Source organism: Nicotiana sylvestris, chromosome 12 (genome assembly GCF_000393655.2).
Source record: "Nicotiana sylvestris chromosome 12, ASM39365v2, whole genome shotgun sequence".
NCBI classification, from domain to species: Eukaryota; Viridiplantae; Streptophyta; class Magnoliopsida; order Solanales; family Solanaceae; genus Nicotiana; species Nicotiana sylvestris.
Window position 1 is genome coordinate 161,817,190 of NC_091068.1, and position 21,521 is coordinate 161,838,710.

The 21,521-nt window shown below is 36.8% G+C and overlaps 1 long non-coding RNA gene and 1 pseudogene across 1 annotated transcript; both read right to left on the reverse strand.

The window, feature by feature from the left end:
* Nucleotides 1-12,610: 12,610 nt before the first annotated feature.
* On the reverse strand, nt 12,611-20,116 carry LOC104249129 (probable pectin methylesterase CGR3; annotated as a pseudogene).
* Nucleotides 20,117-20,231: 115 nt separating this feature from the next.
* LOC104249126 (uncharacterized) lies at nt 20,232-21,244 on the reverse strand. The gene is made up of 3 exons (XR_011404473.1): nt 21,127-21,244; nt 20,525-20,564; nt 20,232-20,328 (listed from the first exon to the last, which is right to left on the reverse strand). It is a non-coding gene; the product is annotated as an uncharacterized lncRNA (long non-coding RNA).
* Between the last annotated feature and the right edge of the window lie 277 nt (nt 21,245-21,521).

Consider the following 21,521-nt stretch of genomic DNA (forward strand, 5'->3'; position numbering starts at 1 on the left):
CCAGTAGAAGCAAATACACATAAAAGGAAAACGAAAGTTAGAAAACACTTAAATACTTTCAGAAAACCCTAGATCGGAAAAGAAATATTTTGAAAGTAGTTTTTAAAAGAAAAGTCAGGAAAACATTTAAGACCTTAAGGAAAGCGTGGATACACAACAGATCTAAAGGAATCCGAGAAAACCTCGAAGGGTTAGGGTTTCAGAAGAACCCTAGAAATGAGAAAGGATTTGAAAAGTCACCGATCTGAGTCGGAGAGGTCAGAATCAGGCTCAAATAACCATGGTACACCGGAGCAAGGCCGAAGATGAACGTTGAACCTCGAATTGACAGAGGTCTGGGAATAAACCTTCAAGGTCAGGCCTTGAATATTCAGAGATCATGTGTGTAAGAGCAACATGAGGTAGGTATAAGACTCTCATAACCCTGGAAGCCATGGATTCCGGTGGCTTTCAGGGTGGAAGCGGAAAGAGGCGGATAGGGTTCTGAGAAGACTCGAGAGAGTTTGAGAGAGCGGAGGGTTTCAAAGGTGGCTGGGGTTGTGAAATGGTTAGGGTTAGGGGGTAGGTTGGGATAAAAAAGTAAAGGGTATTTCGTGGCCGTTGATCATTTTGATCAACGGCCTGGATTAATTGAGTAGGTGGGGCAGTTTAACAGGGTTGGGTTTGGGTCGGTTCAAATAGGGATTGGGTCAGGGTAATTGTGTTTAAAATTGGGTTCAATTGGAGGTTCAAATAAGGCTAAAATTGAAATAAACGGCGCTAACATTTAAATAGCCATTTGTTTTTTATTTATTTTATAAAAAATAGTAAAATAATTTCTGAAAATAAATTAAAGGTACTAAACTGATTGATAATACGTAATTATCAAATTAAAAATACTGGAGTCAATTTTATAATTATGAAAATAATTAAATCTTAAAATAGGCTAATATCGCAATTATACGCAATTTAGCTTTAAAAATACTAAATAAATTTGTAAAAATATGCAAAAATTATGCATGATATATTTTAATATAAATATTAGAATCCAATAATTCAATCATCCAAAATAATAATTTTGGGGATAATTATTGGGTTTTTCTTGATAAAATAAGGCAATAAATAGATTTAAAAATCTATAAAAATTAAGAGAAAAAATAGTAAAACCTTGGGGATTACTTATATATGCATATACATGTTATTTTGAAAGTATTTTGTATATAAAAATATACAGGGAAAAATTAGATATCATCACTGGGCGAGTTGACTAAGCCTGCCTGAATGGACGGCCTCTGCCCTGTTGGAACTGATCCCTCGAAGGAGCACTACTAAAGCTACCAGATCCCCGAGGCCTCTTGTCCTCCCTATCCTCTCTCTCCTGGTGGTGAACCGACTCAATCTCACGGGCGATGTCAACAACCTCCTCGAAAGTAGCACCTGTCACCCTCTTCCTAGTCATGAGAATCTGAAGCTGATATGTGACGCCATCAAAAAACCTCCTGTCCTCTCTCGATCTGTGGGAACCAACCAAACCGCATGACGGGATAACTCGGAGAACCACATCTCATACTGTGTTACAGTCATCTCTCCCTGACGCAACTGCTCAAACTGCCTGCGCAGCTCCTCTCGGCGAGACTGTGGCACATACTTCTCCAGAAAGAGAATAGAGAACTGCTGTCAGGTAAGGGACGCTGCACCAATAGGCCTACGCCTCCCACCAAGTGAAGGCAGCCCTAGAAAACTGAAAGGTGGTAAAAGCTACACCACTAGTCTCTAGAATCCTCACTGTACGAAGCATCCTCTGGCACTTATCTAAGAAATCCTGGGCATCCTCTCCGTCTACACCGCTGAAAGTCGGAGGCTGGAGTCTACCATACCTCTCTAGTCGACGCTGTTCGTCGTCCGGCATAATTGGTACCACAAACTCCTGAGCTGGTGCAACCGGCTGGGCTGGAGGTGCCCCCGGTGTCTGGAGTCCCTACACAACCTGCTTAGGTGTGCCTCCCCCGGCCTGAGAAGTGGCTGCGGCCGTAGTAACTGAGATCGCCTGAGCCTAACCAGTACATACTAATAAGATCTGAGCTAAAGCCTCCTGAAGGCGTGGGATCACAAGAGGCACAACTGGTGCCTGAGCTAGTGCTGCTGTAGCATCTACAACTGGGACCTGATCCTGAACTGGGGCAGCTGGTGGATCTGCAGGTGCTGCCCTAGCTGCTCTGCCCCTACATGGCCTCGATCGCGTCTTTAGCCTCAGGTGGCCCCAACTGGTGGTACTGGTGGTCGTCCATCCTGCCCGGTAGCACGTGTCCTCACCATTTGTGAGAGAATGAAATAACAGAAGTTTAGTACTCAGATCAACAGATTCGCACGATAAGAATTTCAAGAATATGAAGTTTTTCCTAAAGGTTCTGCAGCCTCTCGAGGATAAATACAGACGTCTATATACCGATCCGCGAGGCTCTACTAAATTGGCTCATGACTCACGAGACATATGTAACCTAGGCTTTGATACCAACTTGTCACGACCCTAAATTTCCAGTCGTGATGGCGCCTATCACATTACTAGGCAAGCCAACCCCAAACATTTAAGCACAACCCTTTTTCCTTATAATAAGCCATTTTCTAACACAGGTTTAAATACCAAATTTTCATAATAAGCGTTTAAAACAACAAAATATATGTGAAAGTCAAATAAACATGAAACTACACAGCCCCAAATATCTGGTGTCACGAGTCTAGAGCCTCTAATACATAACTGACTGTCTAATACATCATAAGTCTAGAAAATGCGAAAAAGAACAAGATAGGAAGAAGAAAATAGGGTTGCGGACGCCATGCATCTACCTTGCAATCTCCGGCAAACTCTGGATCAATTGAGGACCCTCACTCTACCGCTTCGGCACCTGGATCTGCACACAAGATGCAGGGAGTAACGTGAGTACCTCAACTCAATAAGTAACTAGAGTAAATAAGGTCTAAAAGCAGTGATGAGCAGTTAAAAATCATATAAATGAATAGACAGCAAATAACAGATCATGTTTCACAGTTTAATACCAGTTTCATCGTAAAATCATCAATTTCAGTTAAAAAACTTGAAATCATATACTTAGCAATTTTTCCAACAGAGGCTTATTTTAAAAGAAGAGTGAAATTAGTGGAAATATCATAACTGGGCCCCTCGGGCAATGTATCACTCAGAATATAGCCTCTCAGGCAGCCTCTCAATCACTCGTGACTCAACTCTCGTCACTCAGTACTCACTCTCAGCACTTAGGCTCATTAATATCTCATAATAACAAAAATTATAGCAACCACTGCGGCGTGCAGCCCGATCCATAGTTTATAGTCGACTACACTCACTGGGGGTGTATAGACTCCGGAGGAGCTCCTATAGCCCAAGTGTCATATCGCTGCGGCGCGCAGCCCGACCCAATATATATATCGTTGCGGGGTGTAGCCCGATCCATATAAGTATCGCTGTGGCATGCAGCACAATCCATATCTCGTAAATATATAAGTACCCTCACCATTAGGTTCTCAACCTCTCTCATTCAATAACCTATAGCCTCTTAGGCACAATAGTAGAAATTAGGGAACTCAGTCCAAACAGTCCTCACATTTAGAAGTAGAGTGATAAAACCAGTTTTAAGAATTTAAGGAGGTAAAACATGACTGAGGATATGCTTTCAACAAGTAGAGTGAGGAAAAATAGTAATAATGCCCCTAAGGGTCTCAACAGGTTGGCACAAGGCCCCAACATGGCATACAACCCATAATATAATATAAATGACTAATGTACGGAATATCATAAGGTTCCAAATCAAATACGCAGCTTAACAGTTTCTACGGGACGGACCAAGTCACAATCCCTACCGGTGCATGCCCACACGCTCGTCACCAAGCATGTGCGTCACCACATTTCTCAGAACAAGTCAAATATCGGGGTTTGCACCCTCAGATCTAGATTTACAATGGTTACTTACCTCAAACCGGTGAAAATACCACTCCGTGATGCCTTTTCCCCTAGAATCGGCCTCCAGTCGCGTCGAATCTATCCAAAATCAGAATTACGGCGTCAAAATATGCTAATGAAACGAAGCCCAAGCGAAAACAATCAAATAATACCAAAAATCCCAAAATTGGCCAAACCCGACCCCCGGGCCCAAGTCTCGAAACTTGATAAAAATCACATTAACGGAATCCTTATCCTCCCAAGAGTCCATACATACCAAGAACACTCAAATCGGAGTCCAATGGGCCCTCAAATTCTCATTTTAAAGTCTCTTAATCGCAAGCCCTAATTCCTAAATTTTAGGCTTAGATTCCATGATTTATTAGCTAGATTTCACATTAGAATCGAGTTTTAAGTCCAAAATTCTTACCTCTAAGTGATTACCCTTGAATCCCTCTTCAATCCCCTTCTAAAAGCTCCAAAAGCGACCAACAATGGAAGAAACCCTAATTCGCGGACAAGACGACTATTTAAACCTTCTGTCCAGGCCTGAAATCCTTCATCGCGATCGCGGGAAATCCTTCACGATCGCGAAGCACAAATTCCCAGCACCCAAAATTAACCCTATGTGAATGCGTAAAATCCCACACGAACGTGATGCTCAGGGATCTTACACTACGCGATCGCGGACTGGCTACTACGTTCTCAAAGAACAAACTCCAAGCCAAGACCCCTGGTCCACTTAACTCTACGCGAACGCGACCTTCTCCACGCGTTCGCGATCAACAATATCTCCACCTTATGCGATCGCATCCCCAGCTTCGCGAACGCACTGAGCAAACTTGACTGCTCCCACAATAGCTCTATGCGATCGTGAGACCCCCTAAGCGATCGCGAAGAGGAAAAACTCTGCAACAGCTGAAACCAAAATCTGCAACTTTTCTTTAACTTAAAATGATCCGTTCAACCCTCCGGAACTCACCCGAGGCCCCCGGGAGCTCAACCAAAGGCACCAACATATCCCAAAACCTTATTCAAACTTGTATCAATCTTCAAAACACCTCAAACAACATCAAATCAATCAAAACACATCGGATTCAAGCCTAAGTTTTTAAAATCTTCCGAATTCCGCTTTTGATCAAAAACCTGACCAAACTACGTTTGAATGGCCGAAAATTTTGCACACACATCCCAAATGAACAACGGAACTACTGCAACTCTCTGAATCCCATTCTGACCCATATATCAAAATCTCACCTATCAACCGAAAATCGCCAAAAATTGAATTTCGCCAATTCAAGCCTAAATCTATTCCGGACCTCCAAACCCCATTCCGATCACGCTCCTAAGTCCCAAATCACCTCCCGAAGCTAACCGAACCATCGGAACTCACATCCGATCCCTCTAACACATAAGTCAACATCCGGTTGACTTTTCCAGCTTAACCTTCCTCAAAAGAGACTAAGTGTCTCAAACCTTACCAAATCCTTTCCGAACCCTAACCAATCAACCCGATCACATGTAGAACCATTATACAAAGCAATAAGAAGAAAAAATGGGAAAAACGGAGCGGTAACTTATGAGACGACTGGTCGGGTCGTCATAGTGAAATTTTAAGTTTCACCCTCTTGAGAAAGGGACATTGTCCCATATTGGAAGAGGAAGAGGTTTTTGATGGGTATATAAGCAATTGCTCTTCTTCTAACTCTTAAAGAGTTGAGAAGAAGGCAAGCCTCGCGCCGCCGTCGTCGTCACTCGGCTTCAGCATCGGCTTCGGTCAAACAATTAATTGGTTAATTTTTTGGACCAAATTTATTTGTTAATAATAAAATATTAACAGAAATGTTATTAGATATCCGTTTTAATAACAGAATATTAATATTAAATAAATATTAATATTAATTCCAACGGTCCGTTATCAGTTTTCCGTTTTTCAGTTTTGTAACTGAAAATTAACCTCCCTCTTCAATTCCCGGTTTATTATTGGATAAATTATCCATTTATGTTATGGCATTTATGCTATCGCCGTTTTGCATAAACAGTCATTCTAAAGAGTCGCAACTCTTCAGTTTTTAGCCCAACATTGGTTATAAATATAAGTCCATTCTCTCAGAATTTTCATACGATTTTTAGAGTTCTCCTCCTTTCTTGTGTATACTTTTAACTTCAAAGAAAGCAACAGTAAGTGTGATTTGTTACCGAACTTTGTGTTCGCTGAAACACTGGGGTTTGAAGTACTCTTACACCAGTGTGTTACTCGTTCTATCCTGGGAGGAAATAATCCATAACCTTGGGTACTAGGAGGGGATTAAATTCCTTAAGGAAACACTGTGAATTCAGTGGGCTCGGATTAACTTTTGTTTCGTTTACATTTTCTGTTTATATGTTGTTTTATCTTTTCCAGAATTAGTTTACAAATACAGTTTACTAACAATAGTCATCTCAAGCCCCAAAAGCGCGCGTACCATGTGAACTTTTCTCTTCCATTCCGATGTCGTCTAAAGCGATAGGAAATTAGCTATCATATAAACTTTCTTCCATGAAATTGCCTCTAAATTTCAAATCAAATATAATCGCACTTACTTGAATATCAATATTTTAGAACGATTGCATTTTTTTTAAATATACGAAACTAAGAAAGTACATACGTAGTAACTTGTCAAATTTATAAATTAGAATTGATTAACTAACCCAATTCTAAACAATAATTGAACTTATTATGCAAAAGAAAAAGCATTCGCGGTGAAAATTAATGAATATCCATGATACATTTATTGTCCCTGCAAAAATTATACTTAATTATCGAATTACATGTGACTCATACATTTTTTAATATAAAATGTGATTTGCCACTGAAAATTGAATAATTTGTGACCAATTTATTTCGTAGCTTTTTTAAACATTGTATTATTTTAAGACAAAACCTTGTTGTAACTAAATTTCAGATTACATAAAGATAATTTAAAGATTGTCACAGATTTTTTAGATTATTAGTGACAAAAATAATAGTCACAGTTAAGTACAAAAATTCGTATCCAAAGTTCACTTTATTTTACTACAAATTCGATTTGTCGTTATTTAATCATCTATTTTTTATGACGAAAAATTGTCGTATCTTAATGTAACTATTTTCAAGATGAATAATTTTTTGTCACTAATAATTTAGTGGATCAGTGACAAATATAATTAGTCACTAACAATTTTACTTCGTAGCTAAAGATTGCCAAAAAAAATGGCGCCACCATATTTTGGAAGGAAACTTTTGTAAACAAAACTTTGCTACAAAATTCATGTTTTGTCACTAAAACTATGTGGCTCGTGTATTTGTATACGAAATGTAACTTTTGTCACAGAAAATAAACAATTAGTGACAAATTTTTCGCCGTAGCTAATAATTTCGTGGTTAAAAATTACATTTGTTGTAGTGCCTTCTTGAGAAGCTTGCCAGCCTAGAAGCCTGTCTGTTTGGGTATGAATTTTTTTTTTGGTAAGGAGCGTTTCCCTCGAATGGGGCCCTGCGTCGCGAATCCGAATATAATCGGACCCCAATACGGATACCGGACACTGAATGAAAACCAAAAAAAATACAACACTAAGAATGAGAAAAGAAAGACAGCGGAAAGGTAAACATCTTTACTGGGGATTGATTGTGAATGCTTTTATTTATTTTGATTTCTGTTCTTTTTTTTTTTTTAAATTATCAGCTCATAATATGCCAAAACAAATTTATACATACTAATTTTAGTATACATGCGTTGCATGTGAATTTTGCGTTTATCAATAAAAGTGCATAGAATACTTAATAAAAAATAAATTTTGAATATAGACTTGAATTCATAATAAGTACTAATTTTTTTTCACCTTATAATAAGGATTGAACATTTAGGAAAATTTATTAATTTATTCATCAACGTTACAACATGTTGTAATTAGCTCAAATGAGTTTGACAACATACCCCATTATTCTTCAAAGTTTGCCCAATATTTAAGTGCAGTTTATTTACAATTTTCTTATAATACCAAACAAAAATTTATTTTCAGATTTACATATTAATATCAAATACAGATTCAAAAGAAAAAATTGAACTAAAAATAAGGATTGAGCATATTAGAAAATTTTATTTCCTAACGCCACGGTATATGCAAATTTTTTTATATGGGTAGTTTATCTGCAGCTATCTAATTTTCAATAAATGGGATATAACTTTCAAAACATAATATTGTAAATTGTTTTCGTGTGCAAGGTAATTGTATTAATTAGCAAAATTTTACCTTACGTGAGACAGAAAAATCTTGCACCACACCTTAAAATTAATATTTCGTGAAATATTTATGATGACGAATGGGAAATAGTCCAAACGAGAATAATCATTTTTCATGAGATAATGAAAATTGTTTATCTAAACGGATGAAATAGTCAAAAATTTGGCTAGATGCAAGGACGTCAATTGCCTATCCCTATTTATTAATTAATACAATTATTAATGTGATGACCTTTTTAAAAGTAAAATTTACGTTTCGAGGCCTTAAAAACCTCTTTCGGCATCACCTCGATTTGTGTACGTAGTCCGGGAGCGTAGCCGGAAAGTCATTACGTGAAAATCTGTGAAAAATGATGAATTTTGCCTTTAAAATGAGTTTAAGTTGACTTCGGTCAACATTTTGGGTAAACGGACCCGGACTCGTGATTTGACGGTCCCCGATCCGTAGGAAAATATGGGACTTGGGCGTATGCCCAGAATCGAATTCCGAGGTCCCAAGCCCGAGAAATGAATTTTTGAAAGAAATTGTTTATTAATTATGAAGTAAAGAAAAGAATTTATATTTGAAACTATTGGTATCGGGCTTGTATGTTGGTTCCGGAGTTCGATACAGGTCTTATATTGTTTTGAGTCAAACCTGTGAAATTTGGTAAGAAACGAACTTGAAATGATATAAATCGAACCTTATTTGAGAAAATTGGGAAATTTGATGTTCTTAAGAAATTTCATGATTTTGATGCTAAATTCATAGAAGTTAATGTTATTTTAGTGATTGAATGCATGACGAGTCCGTATGATGTTTTTAGGTTGGTGTGCATGTTTGGTTGGGAGCCCCGAGGGCTCGGGTGTGTTTTGGATAGGCCACAAGGTGGATTTTGGACTTGGAAAGTTGCAGATTTCAGTTGTTGCATTGCAGGCCTACAGGCTTTGCGAAGCCTGGCTCACAAATGTGAGTTCGCAAATACGAAGTCTATGTCGCAAATGCGAAAATAGCTCAGGCCAGCCTTCCTCGCAATTGCGAGGAATTTATCGCAAATGTGATGTTCCCTCTTCTGGTCAATCGTCGCAAATGCGACATGTGGTTCGCAAAAGCGACTTCGCAAATGCGAATGTTTCCTTGAAATGCGAGCTTAACAGAAGTCTGGCTTCGCAATTGCGAACTCTGGTCGTAATTGCGAACCCTAGTCGCAATTGCGACATCTGCAACCTGCAATTTTATAACTTAGCCGAAAATCTTCCATTTTTTACACTCTTTCAAAACTAAAACACTCTTGGGCGATTTTTCAAAGGCAACTCTTCTTCCAAATCGATTGTAAATCAATTTTAACTCATTTTCTTCAATTATTAACATCTTTTCACATGATTTCAACTAAAAAATCAATGATTTTCATGAGGGAAATTGGGTGTTTTGGGTAGAACCTAGGTTTTTTAAAAATTGGGGATTTGGACCTCGATTTGAGGTCCGATTTCAAAACAAATTATATATTTGGGTTCGTGGAGGAATGGGTAATCGGGTTTTGGTTCGAACCTCGGGTGTTGACCATGTGGGCTTGGGGCGATTTTTTGACCTTTTGGGTAAAACTTTAGAAAACTCATTTTCATGCATTAGAATTGATCCATTTAGCATTTATTGATGTAATTAAGTAACTTGTGGCTAGATACAAGCGAATTGGTGGTGGAATCAAGAGGTAAAATGATAGTAGAGACTTGAATTGTGTTCGTGGCATCGAGGTAAGTATTTGGTCTAACAGTTTGATATAGGTTATATACGAAAGTATATTACATTCTCCCTTCACAAGTGGTTCAGGGTCAGGAATCAAATAATTTCATCTTATTATTATTGATGTGCGGTGTATATTTTTATTAACACCACAATGCACAAAGATGGGTTCCCAAAATTGAGGAAGAAAGTTAGTTTTCTAACATGAGGGGGAGACATGATAAACAGTTGAGAAAAAGTTACGTGGAATGAATTATCATTTGTATATCTAGATCCTCGAATATCATAATATGAACTTGAAGTTCATAAATAGATAATTCATTTGCAATATATTGCAAAGCATGCCAGACGCATTTGTTGACCCAAAGAAAGTAACTATATTCTCATTGCAAATGCTCATATTAAGTCCTAGAAGGACAAAGTCTATGGTACGCTTAAAGCGTATAGACAAATCGGTTTCAAATAGAACTTCTTGATAAAGAAGATGAGCAAATGATCAAAGTATCATAATAAGGAGGCAAGTGATCCAGAAGATCACATGACATAATACTTCATAAAATCTCATGAGAGATTCAGGTACGTGAATATATGAATGAAGAAATCTCTATGTTATATCTTTATGAAAAATATTGGAACCGATATAAAATGTTTGTCGACGACATCTATCATAGCGCTAAGTATAAATGAGGATCTTAAGTCTATCGAATATAGACACAAAAATATTGGCCAAATAGAAGAGACATAATTCGAATAGAATTGGTTTCATATGAAAGACATATAATTTTGTCTATGTCGTTCAAATACTTGAAAGTATAAAGTCAATGGCATGTGCAATCAATTTTCGATATCTTATATGTCTAGCATGACATGAAAACTTGATATGCATCTAAAGTCTATTATATGGCTTATATGACTTAACTTATATGACAATCCATGAAGGGTTTAAGTTGCTTGAAGCATCTATAATTCTTGATCCTGAGGTACCACTTCCTCAGTGCAATTTGTGCACAAATGTATCTTGCTATAATTATAAGCATGATAATATGATAGCAAGAGTTTTCACCTCTATGTGAAGATATTGAACTGACGATTCCAACAAGATCATATGAAGACACTACATCTATTAGGGATGATGATTTCAAAGTGAAACAAATTCGTCCAAGTTAATATGGCTGATTTATTTATCAAATCTCTACCAACGATCTCTTGAAGATGGTGCAAAAGATTGGAATGCGAAGGCTCAAGGATGTGAAATGATGCTCTCATCAGGGGGAGTTAGTGCGCGTTGCACTCTTTTTCCCTTACAAGGTTTTGTCCCACTGGATTTTTCTTGCAAGGTTTTTAACGAGGCAACCAAAAGGCGTATTATTAGATACGTGTACTCTTTTTCCTTCTCTAGAATTTTTTCCCACTGGGTTTTATTTAGTTAAGATTTTAACGAGACACATTACTTATTGAGTAGACATTCAAGGGAGAGTGTTATGAATAGAATTCTATTTAGAGTGAATGTCTATCTTGTAGAGAGTTTTACTTTGTGGCTAAGTCATTTTTCCCCTATAAATAGAGGGGTCTTACCCCATTATAAATCATCCCAAAATCAATAAGAATTCTCTCTCCCTACTTTTTTATGCAATACTCTTCTTCTTCTTTTATTGTTTTATAACACTTTTCAATTTATCTCCCCTCAACTCTTTCAATATTATTCATATAGCGAGGTTTAGTTACTAAGATAAAATGATAAAAGAACTTATCATCTATATAACTTCGCGAAATGTCTGTGGGTAAAGAAAGCATTCCTAAAACATGAAAATTTAACAAGACAAACAAATTATTCAAACATAATTACTTCTCTGATTTAATAATTTATGAAAAATTATTGAATTCTCTGATTTTTAAAGTTCCCATCATATTTTGCATGTGGAATATGTATGCACAAGTTTTATGCTTTAAGAAAAAAAAAGTAGAAGAGTTTCAGAATTCTTTTGTCGAAAAAAGATATTAAATATTCCAATCTCAAGGAAGGAGTTATAATTATGTTACATCATTTAATTGTGGAAAGAACTAATATAAGTCTAGTTTTATTTAATTTTGACTTCCTAAATATTAGGAATGTTTAAATAGTTTAACTAAGAAAAAAGTTAATACTCTAAATTTTAGTAAATTTTATTTTAAAAATATAATATGAATGTTATATTTAAGGTAAACTTTATTTTTAAGTAGTAAAAAAGATGATCAACATTTTACATAGAGATTTTGTTTTTTTACTGATTTATAATTAGATTAGAGTTGTTATTCCTTCTATGGTTCTACCTTATACCATATCGTTCTAAGCTCCTTCATAGTCAAATAATTGTTATTCCTTCTCACTTCCTCCGTTAACAAAATCTTTTAATATAATATTGATTTTAAGTTCCTCTTCAACTTTTTCTATTGCAAAAAGTAAATGATTAGTTAGAAACTTATGGTAATAAGGAAGAAAGCACATGAACTTACTATGAAGTAAGAAATGAACAACATTCTGCTAAGGTCTTCGTACTTTTAATATAGTATTATATAGATAGATAGGAGTTCTTATTCTCATCTTTGCTCTTCTTTTTCTAGTTTTGTTTTTAATCAGTGTGCAGGAACAAATTCCATAAAATTTAGAGAACTTACAATCAAACTATAAGATATAGAAGCAAATCATTCAAATTACTTAAAACCTCGTCAGATGGTTGAAGGTTGAAATTAACAACTGTCTAGTCCTCTCCTCTTGACCACATCTACATATATCATAATGAAAAAAAAAAAAAAAAATTGTTCCTCAAGAAATTTCCATTGCAATTCCCCAGATATACCGTGTCCCTTAGTATTTTGAATGTCAGTAAGAAATCTCTAAGAACCGGAGTATCAGAATGTGGAGACAAACAATAATTTGGCAAAGCGATATCAGTGGAGTGGTTTGAGGTGGAAAATTTGGCAGGCCGGTTTATAAGAATTCTTGCTTGCTGCTTGTTCAAACTTCTTGATTGCAACTTCATTCTCTTCTAAGCTGGATTGAACAAAAAATCTCATCCACCAGGATGAGCTCCGCAATTTGGCCTAAACAGAGAAAGATATGCAAGTTTAACCTTCTGTAACAGAGAACACCTTTGACCAGCAGGCCAAGATAAAGCAATAAATGGCTAGCTTGAACTAGATTGCAACAAGGGGATAGAATCTTTCTTCTTTTTGTGTTAATGTTATTTTTCCTAATAGATCAGAAGTACATGTGCTTCAGTAAATCAAGTATCCTACATGGGAGTGATTGATTGTCATTGTTTAGGCCCAATTAGATTATACATATCTTTATTTTGTTGAATCCACTAACTTTGGTTTTACAAAAGAGATGGCCAGGCTCGTACTCTTTCCAAACCCTTAAGAGTATCCATGTACTTTATATGTAACTTCTTTATTTCATTAACTTGTGATGCGGGACTTTATTCCATACCAACACTCTCCCTCTTGAACTAAGTTTTACATAGCCATCACGTTATCTAGAGATTAACTGTGTGCCACCTATCATCCGATTATTTATGGCGAACAAACCCACATGCTTCTTTTGTATTTGTCTCCAAATTATGGGTAAAGGAAGTAAACCAGCCCACATACGGGTAAAGGCAATACACGGACACGTTCCGTGCCATCTCCATGCTTGTCCGACGAACCATCGGCTCTTATATCAGTTGTTAGGCTAAACCAACCAAAAGGTATCCTTAACATGTAATAGTTATTCACTTTTGGTTAAGCCTACACAACTTTCCCAAAGGGTCGTATGCCATTATAAGTATCTTTACACTTTACAAGTATCTTCTTTTTCTTATCAACTTTCAATATGTTACTTTGTTTGGATTGCCCTCACTTGAGTGATTGCCCTCAGCCTCCGAGAAATTTCAACCAGGCTTCTATTTAGTCAGCTGCACCGACTCAGACTACTCGTAATACTTCAGGTGCTACATGTAGAGGAAATAGAGGTCGAGGTGCTGGAGACCGTGCTACTGTGAATCAAGGACAAGGCAATGCTGGTAGAGGTCAGGCGAGAGTTTTTGCATTTACTAGACAGGATGCTCAGGCGTCGAATGCAGTGGTTATAGGTATTCTTTCTGTCTGTTCATTTGATGCACTTGCGTTGATTGATCCGGGATCTACTCACTCCTATGTGTCCTCGTACTTTGCTTTGAGATTTAGTAAACAACCCGATCTATTGAATGATCCTTTTCTAGTCGCTACTCCTGTTGGAGAGCCTCTATTAGCTGAATACGTGTATTGTGCTTGTTATATTCAGGTTGAGGGTAGAGATACTCTAGCTAACCTCATTATACTTGATATGATTGACTTTGACATGCTGATGGGAATGGATTGGTTGTCTTCTTGCTATGCTATAGTCGATTGTCATGCAAAGATAGTTAAGTTTGAGATATCAAATGAACCCAATTTTATTCTAAGAGGGAGTCAGGTTGCAGAGACTTGCAAAATTGTATCTTTTATGAAGGCTCAACAACTTCTGAAGAAAGGTTGCTTGGGTGTCTTAGCTATTGTAAATGACACAAGAAAGGAAACAGTTAGTATAGAAAATGTACCAGTAGTGAGAGAATTTTCTGATGTATTTCCTGAGGATTTACCAGGATTGCCTCCAGTACGAGAAATAGACTTTGGTATTGATTTGCTACCTGACACACAACCCATATCGATACCCCCTATCGAATGGTACCAGCACAGTTGAGGGAGCTAAAGCAACAGTTACAAGATTTGTTAGATAAGGGTTTTATTAGACCTAGTGAATCACCATTGGGTGTATCAGTACTATTCGTAAAGAATAAAGACGGATCCCTGAGATTGTGCATTGACTACAGGCAGTTGAACAAGATAACAACACGTAATAAATATCATTTGCCTCGTATAGATGACATGTTTGATCAATTACAAAGAGATACCCATTTTTTCAAAGATTGACCTCCGTTCTGGTTATCATCAACTTAGAATCAAAGATGAAGATATTTCTAAGACTGCTTTCAGGACTCGATACATGCACTATGAGTTTCTTGATGATATCCTGGTATATTCTCGTAGCCAAGGAGAACGCGAGAGTCATCTCAGGACTGTGTTGCAGACATTGCGAGAAATAGGCTTTATGCTAAGTTCTCGAAGTGTGAATTCTGGCTAGACTCGGTAGCATTTTTGGGGCATGTTGTATCCAAAGATGGAATTATGGTAGATCCTAAGAAGGCTGAAGCTGTGCAGAAATGGCCCAGACCTACTTCTCCTATAGAGATTCGTAGCTTTTTAGGCTTAGCAGGCTATTATAGGCGTTTTGTGCAGGATTTTTCCAGAATAGCAGTGCCGCTGACCAAGCTAACACAGAAAAATGCAAAGTTTTAGTGGACGGAGGAATGTGAGCAGAGCTTTCAAAAACTCAAAACATGTTTGACAACTGCACCAATATTAGCCTTACCATCAGGTTCGGGAGGATTTACAGTGTTCTGTGACGCCTTGAGGGTGGGATTAGGATGTGTTCTCATGCAAAATGGTCGTGTTATAGCTTATGCTTCGAAACAATTGAAAAAGCACGAGCAAAATTATCCTACACATTATTTGGAGATGGCTGCAGTGGTATTTGCTCTAAAAATTTGGAGACATTATCTATACGACGAAACTTGTGAGATTTATACTGACCATAAAAGTTTGAAGTATATCTTTAGGCAGAGAGATCTAAATCTTCGGCAGCGTCATTGGATAGAACTACTCAAAGACTACGATTGTTCTATTTTTTATCATCCTGGAAAAGCCAATGTGGTGGCTGATGCATTGAGTAGAAAATCTATGGGGAGTTTGGCACATATAGCCCCTGCAAAGAGACTTTTGGCCAAAGATATTCAGAGACTAGAAGATACAGGTATCAGATTTAGTATCGGAAAGTCAAAGGCATTGTTGGCTTGTGCTCAGGCTAAATCTTCATTAGTTGACGCATTAAGGCCACCCAATATGAGGATGAACGATTATGTAAATACAGAAATGAGGTTTTAGCTGGTAAAAGCAAGGATATGATTGTTGAAAGTGATGGTGTTCTTCGAATAAGTGACAGACTATGTGTAGCAAATGTAGATGGGTTGAGACATGCTATTCTTGAAGAAACCCACAACTCTAAATACACTATACATCCTGGATCCACAAAAATGTACCATGACCTGAAGCAATTTTATTGGTGGGAAGGTATGAAGAAAGATGTTGCTAACTTTGTTTCTAGTTGTTTAACTTGTTAGCAGGTCAAGGATGAGCATCAGCGACCCGCAGGACTACTACAATGAATTGAGATTCCAGAGTGGAAGTGGGAAAGAATTACTATAGATTTTGTCACCGAGCTACCACGAACCCTTAGAGGTTATGACTCGGTATGGGTGATTGTAGATCGACTGACGAAATGAGCACACTTTTTGCCGGTGAAGACTACATATGGTGGAGTCAGGTATGCATATATATTTATGAACGAAATTGTCCGACTTCACGGAGTTCCAATATCCATCATCTCTGATAGAGGATCACAATTTACCTCACGCTTTTGGAAATCTTTTCAAGAAACATTGGGTACACGAGTAGATCTTAATACTGCATTTCATCCACAGACAGACGGGCAGTCTGAACGTACTATACAGATCTTGGAGGATATGTTGAGAGCTTGCATTCTTGAGTTTGGAGGTAATTGGGATGCTTATCTACCTTTAGCTGAATTTGCTTACAACAATAGCTTCCACTCTAGTATTCAAATGGCACCGTACAAAGCATTGTATGGTAGAAGATGCCATTCTCCTATCGGAAGGTTTGAAGCTGGTGAGACTAACTTATTGGGACCCGACCTAGTACAAGAAGCTATGGACAAGGTCCAGTTGATCAGACAGAGATTGCTTGCAGCTCAAAGTAGACAAAAGTCTTATGCTGATAAGAGGAAGAGATTTAGTGTTCACAATTGGGGACAAAGTGTTCCTACGAGTCTCTCCTATGAAAGGTGTGATGCGGTTTGGGAAAAGAGGTAAGCTGAGCCCCAGGTTTATAGGACCGTATGAGATAATAGACCGAGTGGGAGCGGTGGCTTATCGTTTGGCACTTCCTCCTGAGTTGTCCTTTATTCATCCAGTTTTTCATATCTCAATGCTAAGAAAATGTATATCAGACTCATCTCAGGTGCCTGAAGCACTTGCTATACCGCTTGATGAGAAGTTGTCTTACCAGGAGGAACCAATGAATATTGTTGATAGACAAATAAGAAAACTACGGTCAAAAGAAATCGTGTTCGTGAAAGTCTTATGGAGAAATCATACAGTTGAAGAAGCTACTTGGGAAATAGAAGATACTATGCGAGTCAAGTACCCCCATTTATTTCAATCTACAGGTATGTACTTGAGTTAAATTCGGGACCGAATTTCATAAGGTGAGGAGGATGTAATACCCTATATTTTTTAAATAAGGGTGTATTGATCATAATAATAATAATAATAGTAATAATAATAATAATAATAATAATAGTAATAATAATAATAATAACTATAAGAAAGTAACAAAAAAAAAGAAGAAGAAGCAAATAATGAAACAAAATAAACAAAACAAAACAAAAAAAGGAGATAGAATACAAGTGGGCTTAGCCCATGTCATCACAAAAAAAAAAGAATAAGGATTTTATAAGGGCACGAAGCCATTCTCTGAAAAATCTTAGAAAACAGTAAGGGGGAAAGCAGCAAGCTGCGAAAAAAAAGGAGAACAGGAGCAGCGGGTTTCAGAGAAAAAGAAAGGGGGGAAAAGAAAAGAAGATGAAAAAAGCTTTGGGCAAAGACCTTAAGAAGAATTGGGAGTTGAAATTAAAAGTATGACTCAAGAGGTTAACCTTCTTCTTCTTATCTGTTGAATTATTTCACTATATTTATGCAATTTCATGAGGTACAAAGGAATTCAATATCAACTTTCTTTTATATAAAAAGGAATATACAATTACTATGGAGATAACAAGGCTATAAGGGTTTAGTTTAAGCAATGATAGGTCTACTTCTAGAGGAATAAATTATATTAAATAGTTTGAAATTTATAGAATTATGGACTAGTTCTATGATTAAATATAAATACCTTTTTATTTACAAGATTTTTTTTTGGACTAATTTAAATTACTCATAACATGGGTAAATATAAATCCACAAATTAAGATTCAAACATGAACCCCGGTGATTGGGTTTCTAAAATAGCTATGAATTAGCCTAAACAAGGAAATTAACATGAGATAGATATTATGTAATTATAGATTGATTGGAGGAATTTGTACGAATTGCTCGAGGTGAAGCATTTGGTATTTCGGCACGAAAACTGTGAGTAGTAATCTTACTGCAATTTGTGTTTTCATAACTTGCATGATTTACACATAATTTTTAATATGAATATGTTACCGATTATTTTGAGTTGCATGTGAGACAAGTCTTTTACTCGATATGATACCAAAATAGTTATTTGAGAAGATTATCGTATTTTAAATATTTTCGTTGTAACTAGATCTGTTTTACCGTTACTTGAATTTACTGTTATTGAAAAGAAATTATACGATTTGATAAGAACCGAAATGCCCAATATTGGTTTAAAATATTTTCTATGAGTATATACGGATTACCGAGACAAATATAAATGGGAGTAGACTTTGAAGGATCCCGTAGCTAACGGCGGGTTCGTTAGACCTGGTGCACCTTGTAATTACAGATTACCGTTATAGCCCTCGCTAGTGGGAAGGTAGAACTAGCATACCGTTATCGATTTTCCTCGAGTAGGGACTACCGTTATATTTGACTTCTTGCGAAGAAGTCCACAGTTATACCGATTACATGATCCGTTCATTGAAACCTCCCAAATGTGAATATTGATATTGTACAGTGGTTACCGAGCTTATTACTATTATTATTTGTATTATACTACAAAAAGAACATGATGGGAGGGAAAATTTATTATTGTTTCTAAAAGGGCATTTTTATGTTATCTTCTGTTTGAGATACTAGCATGTTTTCTGACTTGTCCCCAATAAAAACGATTGTGGTTAAGTGTTATTACTCACTAAGCTAGCGACTTATTCCCCGCTAATTTTTTTTTACAGAGACAGCAGTTGACGCAGGCGAGGATTTCGTTAATTAGAGCGCACATGTTGATATTTCTCGGTGAGCTTCGCACTTGTTCGCGTGGGCAGAGATTTTACTTATTGTTATGGTCTTTTCGTTGAACTCTTAGAGTCGCTCCATAGTCATTATTTTAGTGTCATGCGTATTCTTTCGTTATTATAGTCTTATGTTGAGTATCGTTCTCATTTATCAAAGTTGGAGATAAATTAGTATTTCTAGCGGTTGGTTGGTGGTTTAGTTATGGTGAAGATTTGTATTAGTTAATTGACAAGTTGTCAATTGTTTGGTATGATATTAGGATGTTTGGTTGTTGATTTAAGACAAAAAAATTTTTGGGATGGTCCAAAAACAGGAGAAACTCTGTCCGACTTTTTGTAAAATTTCTGAAGAGACTTACTTGGGAGCGCCGGTCACAATCCTAAATTGGGTCGTGACATAAAAAGGATAGCTATGCCTTAAATAAAGATGGCTGTTGTTTCACAATCTTAAGCAAATAGATAAACATATGTTCTTTAGACAATTAAGCACAAAGTGAAGATCAGTGACTTACAGGGCGGCCGAATTTTGAGAGTTCTGCTACTTTAGCCCTTTGCTGACCTGGATAACCTAAAAATGCAACCCAATATTTATCAAAATGTATAGCTTATATTACGCTCAACTATCACCCTAAAAAGAACTACATCCTAACAGCAATTATTGTGAAGATTACCCTCCCTCACATTTAAATGGCCCAATCAGATTCTATATGTGAAATGTATATTAGCTAAGCTATTTAAGGAAATAGAAAGGCCAAGATAATTCTTAAACTTTACCAGAAAAAACAACTACACCGTCAGCAGCCACCCTTGCCAATTCTGGAAGAGTCTTGTTGAGATATTTTGGAGACAAGTAATCCACTGCATCCGACACAATAACGATTAACGAGAGAAAATGAGTTTGAACGGTAGGGAAGAGGAAACTTGATATCAGCTACTCGCACAATTCCTTTGTAAACAAGACTTCTGCAATTCCCATCAGTTTCATCTAACTCATACGGTTCAATTCCCATCACAATTATCTCACAGAAAAGATACGCCTAATGGACAGAAGTAACAAGGTCTAGATAATACTGTAACTATAGCCTTTCACTTCACCTCCCTCGGAAGAAAGAAAATGCTCGAGTAATTAGATCATACATCATCATTTTGAAGTAATGCAGGATCTGATTCAGGTAGTGTAGCTGGTTACCTTCAAGTCTACTGAAAGCATCAGCAGCACCACCTATACAGAAAAGGAAAGAAGCAATTTAGAGGCACAAAAACCAGATACCGAGCAGCTATCAATCTAAGAAAATGATGATAGTAGAAAATCCCGTAGAAATGATGTCAATAGAAGATTAAATAACAGAAGAAATAATTGCGCAGCCAAGACATGATCCTTAGAGAGAAATATCCAACATAGAAGACAAAACATTAACCTGAACCGTGATATAAATAGCCAATAATCAACAATGAGCCCTGAAAAGTCATAAAAAATTATTAGATCAATGGATACTACTGTATTAGGATCATTTAAGATCCAATAATAAGATTTTTATTTAAAAAAAGACAATTTGTTTGGCAACATTTTCTCAAACTTTCAGAAAGAGTAACACCATAAAAGCAAAGGAGATTATGAACGTGCCCAGAAATGGAAAGATAGATATATCAGTAAGCGTCAAGGGATGATATTTATATGCGGAGTTAGATCTATTAATTCAGAGACGTTCCACCCTCCCATATACTGATGATTACTGAGATTAAGGGGGATTGATAAATTTATGGTATTTGAATTATCAAAATAACGTTAAAATGATTTCTGTATTTCTTCATGCATTTTGCGTTACATAAAACATGCAAGGCAAGCCCTCATTTTCCGTGGCCTCTCGCCCTATAAGCTTAAGCTACTATAACTGGGGGATGAATTGATTGGATACCCAAACTGAAAAGCTCCTAAGTTCCGCACAGATCATGTAGCAATAATAATAATTGGGAAACATAAACAGATGGCAGGTGGTGAAGAAACGAAATTGGCATTTACCACAACTACAAGTCCTATAGACAATAAAGGAGATGGACGTGATTTCGGGAGAAAGGAGCCAACAAACGGAATGCTCCCAGCATCTCCAAGACGGCGAGAGGTATTTGGCCTTCTTGACATTTTTACAGAGTTGCAATTACTGAAACATGTTCCACATTACTAGCAGGTTAATAAGAGTATATAATCGCAGAAGTTTTGAACACTATAAATTGATATTAGTGTTGGGAATAAACCCCGTAAAAATAATATTCAAGGTATTAGTGATAAACGCAGAACACTAAGTTATAGTTAAATCAGCAAGAATAGAAATGCAGCAATAATGACACCAAGATTTTACATGGAAACTCTTCTGAATAAGGGAAAAAAACTACGGCCAAGAAGAGCAACTGATATCA